This window comes from Lynx canadensis, chromosome C2, assembly GCF_007474595.2.
Source record: "Lynx canadensis isolate LIC74 chromosome C2, mLynCan4.pri.v2, whole genome shotgun sequence".
Taxonomy (NCBI): Eukaryota; Metazoa; Chordata; class Mammalia; order Carnivora; family Felidae; genus Lynx; species Lynx canadensis.
Window position 1 is genome coordinate 136904195 of NC_044311.2, and position 8014 is coordinate 136912208.

An 8014-nucleotide genomic window follows, 5' to 3' on the forward strand; every position below is an offset into this window, starting at 1 on the left:
AATATCTTTATCCTCTAGTGGTTCTGCTTCTCTGGTTTTACTCTGAATGATACATTACTGGTTCAAATTGTTCAGGAAAAAAAAAAGTTTTCCTACACTTACTGTATACTTTAGTATACTTTATACTGTATACTCTATTACACTTCGTGTACATTTTGAATGTTTAAGGGATTTTAAGGAAAGCCCAGAGAAAGGTAAATTGATATACTAAGTGGAACTTAAAAGAAGTTTGTTGGGTGAAGGCTATTTCAGACAGAGGAAAGCAACAATAATAAAATAAAGTATACACTTAATCACAGGTGAGCAGTTTATTATGCCTATAGTGTAATTTTCATGAGATATGTGGGCAAAGCAGAAAATGAAACCTGAGGGCATGGTTGGGACCAGATATTGATGAACAATTTACATCATGCCAGGGTATTTGTAATAAAATCTAGGAGCAAAACAAAGTTAAAGAAGATAGGTAATTGCTGTTGCAGTATAGTCTATTTGCAGAAAATGACTCCAGTATGTATGTGGCCAGGGCAGGAGGGGTAAGGTGGGTAGGGGGTAAAAAGTAAGGTCTTTCAGCATTGGAAAAAGAAATTTAATGTTGTTAACAGAATAGTACAAAATCCTACTTAGGAGACAATGAAAGGTGAGCTTAGACAATGACACAAGTTATTACCAAAAAGGGTCAGTTTGAGATGGGAATTAGCATAATTTACAGACTAATGCACAAGGAAGTGATAGAAACAAACGAATCAATGATGTCTCCAAAAGCTTCAGTTTGAAAGTAACTGATTATGCCATAGATAGAGTAATGAATTGCAGAAAAGTGCAGAATCCAGCCAAGATCATAAATAGTTCAGTTTGGGCCATGTTTGACTTGCGTAAATGAGTGATGATAATTTAACAACGTATAATGTTTTAACCTACATGTTTGATTTTTCAAAAGGCCTTAAAATTTGGGTATTATCAGGAGAGTGACACAACTATTGGAAAGCATGAAAATAATTGAGATCACAGAAAATATGGTATTTTTATTTTTATTCTGTTTTTTAGTGGTAGTTTTAAACAACAGGGGCGAAAGTTGCAAAATGTTTTCCCTGAATTCAGTCTGATCATAACTGGAAAAAAATGGTACTTTTATTATTTTGTTTTTTTCCATGGTATTTTTAAACAAGAAGAGAGAAAGTTGTGCAACGTCTTCCCCAAATTCAGATGATCATAACTTTGAACGTGTCATTATTGCCCATCCTAACAGACATAGAGGTGAGAAGACACAGAAGCAAAGACTTGAAACTGCCAATCCCAAACATGTGCTTTTTCAGAATAGTTTTCCTAAATGTTTTCAATCATGAATACACTTAAGCATGATATCTGTGCACAAGTAATTAGGAGATGATTGTTTCTTTATTTGATATATCTCTAAATGAAGTATTCACAGATATTTTAGATTAAAAGTACTTGAAAGCCTTGGAAATATTTTTCTGCTCTCTCTTTTGTAATTAAATATGCAAAACTTGTTTCTCTTGGTCTCTAGGATTCTTTACTCTTTGCCATTTTGTGACATTTTGAAAATAGTATACCAAATAGAAAAGGCATGATCTGCCCTTTAGAAAACAATGGCACAAAATGCTTATATTTTCAAGGCTGAACGAATGACTTGAAATGGATGAAATCTGTTCTAAAGGAAGCCGATATATCATAAGTCACAAAACACTAATCTAATTGGTTTTGGGATGGTTTGTTTCTACTGATTTTTTTTTTTTTATAAATGCTACTTTTTCCTAGAATATGGCAACTCTTATTGAAAAATCCTTAAGTAATCTGTACATTACTTGGAGCTAATGCAGGGTGCTATCTTATTTCCAAGTCAGAGCATATGACAGGCCTCCACAGTGGAAAAGGAATTTTAACTAGCCTCTCCCTTTATATTTTGAGATAAATAATCTATCAGTAAGTATGTGATAGTTCAGGAAACACAAATTCACAAGGGGCTTATTTGGATTTAGAGTAACCACTGAGGGTTGTTTTTTTTTTTTTTTTTTTGACCTTGTTTCTCCTTCATACAATGTGGATCTGAGTGTTAAGTATTCCATGTGCTTCCGGACTGCAACATAACTGATTGTTGAATGAGGAGAGGATGAGATGTTGTATGTAAAACATTCAGATATAGATGTTCTTTTCATTATTGTCACAGCTTCCACATTTTAGAAGACAGTCAGCTTCGTTGGTGTCAATACCAATTACAGTGATATTTGATTCAATCTCCTACCTGATCAATTGTAATGTTCAGACCATAATCTGATTTACTTCAAGATGTTGTTGTGATAATAAATTGTAGTTTTAGATATGAAAGTACTTAGAATATATTCAGCACTTGTCACATACTATATTTTCTTTCATTTCCAAGTAACTTAAAGTTGAGTTACTTTGCACGTACCTAGATGCCAGAGTCAATGAAAGTGTGTATTTTTGAAATACATAGTAAAATAATTCAAAACGTATTTTAAACGTGAATGATTATTCAGCCATACTACACAGTTATAACTAAGGGTAAGTTGGTATAGAATTAATATACTGGTTGCCTAGTTTTTTAGGACAAACATCACTAATCATGATTCATAAATCGGAAGCTGTTTTTCACTGACAGTATCCTAACGATACACAAAGCAGTCGCCTTTTGCTAAAGTATAAAATACCTTGTGTGATATGCCTGTGTAATTCTCTAGGATAAATTTGTAAAATTTTCTCTAGGCTCCATTTCTAACACTTTAAAAATATTGCCTTTATTCTCTGTCATATAACTTGAATTGTACAGAAAATTGTTTTCTAACTGTATTCCAAATTCTAGAATTCGGGATTGGCTATCCCCTCAACATTTTCACAATTAAAATACCTTTAATTTTTTTAATTGGACTTTAAATGAAATGTTGTCAAGTCATACCTAGCAAATTTTTCCATATATTATTTTTTTGCATGTTAGACATTCTTAAATCAATATCCTCAAATTTGGGTGGAATTTGTATTAGTAATTACTTAACATTATACAATCTTGTCACTTACACAAACTTTCAAATGGATGAGTAAAATACACAAAATTAGTTTTTAAATATATGTTATATTTCAGATGATATGAATTTATTTGAATATAAATTTTATTAGATAGGTTGGTAAGGTATTATTTCTATTTCATAGATGGGTGTTGAGACACCAAATAGTTGGGGTACCTGTATATAACAATTTAAAAATAATAAATGGAAGACTTATGCTGAATTTAAAAGAATATGACATAAAATCATACCATAATTTTGCAATACTACATTCTACTGATCTTGAAAAGCCTAGTAAAACAGTAAATAGTTCACAGCAATAGTAGAACAGTAAATAGTAAAGAGTACATAGTAAAACAGTAAATAGTTCACAGTAAAAACCAAGTAGCTTTTTACTCAATATTCTTAATATACGTTTAATCATGAATACATCATCTATGATCGCAATTGTGCACTTGAATCCAGAAAAGAGTTGAGAGGTGTGATTTGATGAAAGCTGTTCAGAAACTTTTCTGTAAGAAGTAACATGTATTGTATCAAAGGAATACATAAGTACTTACTATCAGAAACAATAGCTTCTTCCCCTAGCCCTCATTTCCCCTCAGGATTGTTACATCCATAATTTTAACAATAAACTTGAATGTCTACTTCTTAATATTTCAGATTAACACATAACTATTTTTAAATATTTTTTAATGCTTATTTTTGAGAGAGAGACAGAGAGACCAAGTGTGAGTAGGGGAGGGACAGAGAGAGAGGAGACAGAGAATCTGAAGCAGGCTCCAAGCTGAGCTGGCAGCAGAGAGCCTGATGTGGGACTCGAACTCACAAACTGTGAGATCATGACCTGAGCTGAAGTGTGACACTTAACCGACTGAGCCACCCAGGCGCCCCAACATGTTCACTTTATGCTATGAACATAATGGTACAACTAACGTAATATCCATTGTTTATCTCATATACCCATCCCATAGTTTGATATATAAGTAATTATATATCCTTTTCAGCTGAAAGCCTTTTGTGAAATTTCGTGCAATATGGATTTATTTATGAGTTTTAGATAATGATTCATCTTAGGAAAAATAAAGATAAAGAGAAGCATCCATTCCCTCATGCTGTCATTCTCTTCTCTTTTTGTAAATGTTTTCATATTCATGAAATGTTATATTCTATTCTATGGCAATAGTTTTTCTGGGTCTTAGGTACAGTTGATTCTAAAAATTAAAAAAAAATAAAATTCACTTACATTATCGTAGCAGTATATATATAATTCACTACATAGCTAAAGGAATATTAGTCTACTATTGCAATGCATGGACTGTTTAAATGAAAATGGTCTCTGCTTGACCAATAATGATAGTCTGATTCCAAATTTTTGGAGCATTTTTTTTCTGCCATGTTGGGCTTTTTTCTTTTTTTTTCCTTTCAAAATCCTATTTTTCATTTTTGTTCTTTTACTTAATGTTCTAAAGTTTTACAGAAGTATATGTAGGCATGGGTCCAGAATTTATCCATTTCAATGTTTGTTGGGCAGCTGTTATCACTTTCCAATCTAAGAAGGTTTCTTCAGTTAATTTTTTTGATGATTTCTATATTTGCAGTTTCATAGGACTCATATATCCCTAGCTTACTTTATATCCTTATTGTTTTTACATATTTCCCTTATATTTTTTATGATTCTTATGTCTAGATACTACTCTAAACATTTCAACAATATTTTGTAACTTCTAAAATTTCTACATGCATACATACATAGACATATGCATGCATTTGTTTTTCTAAATATTCCTTATTTTGTACTGTATTGTCCTTCATGGCTCTGGATTTAAACTGTTTCAGCTCAAGTTCTAGTTCTGATTCTACCTATATGCCTGGATTTGTGCAAAATATTTATTTGACTTCTGTTTGTGCTTTAATTTCTATATTGATAAAACAGATAAGACACTATCTGATAAGTTTCTTGTGAGTAATTAGTGAATGCATACATATAAAACTTTAGAAAGCATTATGAATAAAATCAACATATTTGTATAGTTATTATAATTCCAAGGTCACTAATCAAGAGTTTATTTTTTTTCTTTGTCCTTTTTTTGTTGTCATTATTACTCTTTTTCTGTTCTTTGAAATTTGTTTCCCCTGGAGTCTTTTACTCAGTTCTTACAAGAAAGCTCTTTCATTCTACAGATAGTAGTTGCATTTCTCTGTACTCCTAGCTGTCTATGTTTAAGAGTGCAGATTTGGGTATTAGTTGGAATGTTGCTGTTAGCGGTAGACTGTAGTGCTGCTACAATAAAAGGAAAAGTGGATAAATTACAAACATTATTGTTTTGCTTATTGGAAAGCCATGGAATAAGACAGTTAATGAACCAAAATTCTACTTAGAGGTAACAACTCTTCTCTGGTAACAAATTTCATTTGTGTTCCATGGCTGTATAACAAGTGATCATAAACTTCATAGCTTAAAACAATATGTTTATTAGCTCACAGGCCCACACTACAGAAGTCTAGGCTTGACTGGGTTCTCTGTCTATAATCATGGCTATAATCAAGGTATAGGTCAACATAAACTCTTTCTAGAGACTCTGGGGGCAAAATTACTGGTAAGTTCATTCAGGTTGTTGGAAGAATCCAGTCTCTTCTAATTGTGGAGCTGAGATGTTAGTTTTCTTGTAGGTAGTGAGTCAAGGACCACTTTCATTTTCTAAAGATACCCTCAAATATTTCATCTCAGCACTACGTGTCAATGTGACTTTGACATCTCTGCCACGGAAAACCAGCTTCATATCAACTCCCATTCATTCTTTATCTCGGGAGTTCTTCTGCTACTAGCTGATGAAAACTTTCTGCTTAATTTAAAAGACTGAACCAAGATTAAGGCTGTAGGCTTTTGCATTGTAGCTACTATGATGCATAAGTAAAACATGTTTATAGATATTAATATATTTACAGTCTATTTTGAACTGCTAACAACTTAACTTTGATTATATACAAAAACTCTACTCTTCTACTATACCCCCCCCAATATTTTATATTTTTGATGTCACAATTTACACTTTTCTGTGTTGTGTATCCATTAACAAATTATTGTAGCTCAAGTTATTTAAATGCTTTTATCCTTTAACCTTTATGCTAGAGTTAAATGATTAAAACTTTACCATATTAGAGTATTCTGAATTCAACTATACACATACTTGTATCAGTGTGTTTTGTATTTTGATATTTTGTTACTCACTGGTGTTTTGTTTTGTTTTGTTTTGTTTTGTTTTAGCTGAGAAAACTTTCATCATTTCTTGTAGGGACGTCTAGTGATGATGAACTCCCTCAACTTTGTTTCTCTGGGAAAGTCTTTATTTTTCTTTCATTTCTGAAAGACAACATTACTGAGTAAGGTAGACTTTGTTGGCAGATTTATTTATTTATTTATTTATTTATTTATTTATTTATTTTTCTTTCAGTGCTTTAATTATATCCTCCCTTTCTCTCCTAACCCATGAGGTTACTGCTGAACAATCCGCTCATAGTCTTATGGAGGCCTCATTGTATGTGAAGTATTTTTTTCCTCTTGCTGCTTTTAAAATTATCTCCTTGACTTTGATTTTAGACAGTTTTGGTGTGTTTCTTAGAGAAGATTGTTTTGTTTTAAATTGTGGGGAGACTTATACACTTTATGAATTTGATGTTCAGATCTCTCCCCAGATTTGGGAAGTTCTCAGCCATTACTTATTTATATAAGCTTCCTGCCCTCAAATTTCTACTTTTTAAAAGTTTTTATTTAAATTCCAGTTAGTTTGGTGTTTGATTCTTTTTTTTTAAATAATTTTTATGTCTCTATTAAACTTCTCATTTTGTTCATGTATTGTTTTCCTTAGTTCATTGAATTGTCTGTCTTTTCTTGTAGTTTACTAGGTTTTCTTAAAATAATTATTTTGGATTCTTTATTGGACAAATCACAGATCTCCATTTCCTTGAGGTCAGTTACTGGAAAATTATTGTATTTCTTTGATAGTGTATGCCATGTGTCCTTAATTTTTCATGTTCCTCGAAATCTTATATTTCTGCCTTCACATTTGAAGAAGCAGTAACCTTCTCCAGTTTTTTACTGACTAGACTTTGAGAGGGAAGTAAACTTCATCAGCCTCGTTAGAGATTTGGAGGCCTTTTTAGGAATTTTCATCTGTATATACCTGCTGTACATCTCTTTATCTGTATATACCTTTCTCCACAATTCTTAAGGTTGCATGCCTTCTCTCAGTCCAGTAAAGCCAGGCCAAGTTCAGATAGCCTCCTGTTCTCTTGCTTTCCTTAGGGAAGTGCTGAATGCTCATTTGTGTGCCCCCAATTCTGCAGTCGGGCTGGCTTTTGGAGGATGGTCACTAGCAATCTGCAAAGGCTCAGACTCAATGCCATTAGGAGTGTGCACCAGTAATTGGCCATGGACTGGGGTAGGGTATGTGTAGGTGAGATCTGTCGAGCATTGATGGTATTTGTGGGCTAATTTCAAAATCTGCAAAAAATACCATCCCAAGCATCTCATGGACAGGCTTCCTAGGATCTGTGTCATTTTGATACTTTCCAGGGGCCCTGGCTCCTATTCCCCCATTCCTCCCCACCCTCCAGTCATGCATCAAACCTCAGCTTTCTAGATAGTGAGAGAAAGAAATGCGTTTCTTTGGTATCATCCCACACATACAGGGAAATCCAACACTCACTCATATATTTTCATCTATGTATAGTGGTACCTCTGTTGGAAGCCAAAGTACTTAACTTTGGAAATCCTGCATAAGTTAATGGTGAAAAAATTATAATTATTTTTATATTTATATGTTTATATTATATATCTGTTTTATGTTTATTTATTTTTACAATCATTCATATTCAATTAATGATTGATGCAAAGATATAGCAATGGTATTAATGTAGAATAATAAATAGTATTTACAAAGGAGGAAAATGGACAAATGTGTGCAACTGATGTT